Source organism: Triticum aestivum, chromosome 5A (assembly GCF_018294505.1).
Source record: "Triticum aestivum cultivar Chinese Spring chromosome 5A, IWGSC CS RefSeq v2.1, whole genome shotgun sequence".
Lineage (NCBI taxonomy): Eukaryota > Viridiplantae > Streptophyta > Magnoliopsida > Poales > Poaceae > Triticum > Triticum aestivum.
This window is the reverse complement of record NC_057806.1, coordinates 512,653,355-512,655,096: the sequence shown is the minus strand read 5'-3', so window position 1 is coordinate 512,655,096 and position 1,742 is coordinate 512,653,355. Positions and strand designations below refer to the sequence as shown.

The 1,742-nt window shown below is 50.0% G+C and overlaps 1 long non-coding RNA gene across 1 annotated transcript; it reads left to right on the top strand.

The window, feature by feature from the left end:
* The first annotated feature begins 404 nt into the window (after positions 1-404).
* Positions 405-1,242, top strand: LOC123107422 (uncharacterized). Its single transcript, XR_006451672.1, has 2 exons — positions 405-855; positions 932-1,242. It is a non-coding gene; the product is annotated as an uncharacterized lncRNA (long non-coding RNA).
* Positions 1,243-1,742: the final 500 nt, after the last annotated feature.

The following is a 1,742-nucleotide window of genomic DNA, read 5'->3' as shown; positions in this document are numbered from 1 at the left end:
GTCCAGGAGCCAGACGCCACCGTTGATGACGACTACCTACTACTCGGGATGTTCCTACTACTACGTGCAGCCCGCTGACAGCGACCAAGAGTAGTTTAGGAGGATCCCAGGCAAGAGGCATGCGCCTCTTTCGATCTGTATCCCAGTTTGTGTTAGCCTTCTTAAGGCAAACTTGTTTAACTTATGTCTGTACTCAGATATTGTTGCTTCCGCTGACTCGTCTATGATCGAGCTCTTGTATTCGAGCCTTCGACGCTCCTGGCTTGTAATATGATGCTTGTATGACTTATTTTATTTGTAGAGTTGTGTTGTGATATCTTCCCGTGAGTCCCTGATCTTGATCGTACACGTTTGCGTGTATGATTAGTGTACGATTGAATCAGGGGCGTCACACACACCCCCATCTCTCTTCCCTCCTCCTGTCCTCCGCACGCCCTAGGGACCGTGGCGCCAGATCGAGGTAAGGGCCCTGCCTCCTCCAACCGCGCGCAAGCAGGCCAAGCCGATGCCTGCCCCTCCCTCTCTTCCCCTTCTCTCTCTAATCTCTCTCACACGTTTTCTTCAGGGAGCCCGGCAACGAAGGTCGCCGCCTCTCCGTCTTAATCCGTCGGCTGCTAGATCCGACTGCGTGGCCCGCTGGTGCCCTCCAGGGACCCCCCCCCCCCGGCCGCCCCCCGCGTCGGTGAGGACAGCCATGGATGGGCCCCCTGGAGCTCTTCTGCCGTCGCCCGATCTGGCCGCCCGCCCAGTAGCCGGTCCGTGCTCCGGATCCGGCCAACAGCCTCGCCTCCGACTCGATTCAGACGCCCACAGCCTTCCTCCGCCACCTGCGCCATGCATGATGCATGCCCCCAGGTCCGACCGATCCTGCGCCGCTCATCCTCACTGCTTTTCTTTTGAGTGAACCTCACTACTTCTTTTTGGCTCGCAGCTCGCAAGGAGGCCAGGCACCTCGTCCAACTGATGCACCGGCGGCGCGTATCGGCGTGGGGGTGGGCCGGCGACACACAACGGCATATTTCTTTTTCTCTCTTGTCAGTACCACTTCGGGTTGACTTATAATAGTACTGCGGGTTGAATACCCAAAACAACAGGGTTTTTTTGTAAAAATGCCGACGACGTACGACCAGAAGCGTTCCGTGCTTTATTAGTAGGTAGAGATAGAGATTTATACTGGATTTACTTTTTGGTTTCGTTTCAATGGAATGAAGACGGAGGAGACCCTGTTGGTCAGAAAAGAAATATTGGATTTACTAGTCCAAATGCTCGTGCGTTGCAACGGGCAAAAAAAAATCTACACCGTGTGGCATTATGTGCCATTTTTTATATCCAACTCCAACAAACATGACAAATACGATTACTCTCATCTCTAGTAACATTATTATGAATATAAAGTTGCTTCACTAAAATATAAAAAAATTACAAATATTTAGATTCAAAAATGGAGGAAAATAATACATTTTCTTTCTTTTAGCAACTTGTTTGATGTCTAGATGATCTGAAATCTACGACTCCAATGACCTGAAGATATAGAAAAAGCTTGATCATTCAAATATGAAGAAAACTTCTGCCAAACTTGGAGGACATGTGGTGTGTCCACTTAGAAGTGTGCAAGGTAGGCATCCCGTTACTATGCATGCGAGATTAGGGTGTGGGGGCAGCAGGAAGGAAATACATAAACAATACTTGCATGCCAGAATTTCGGGTCTGGTTAATCGATTTCCTTCCTTTTCAGGGCCTTC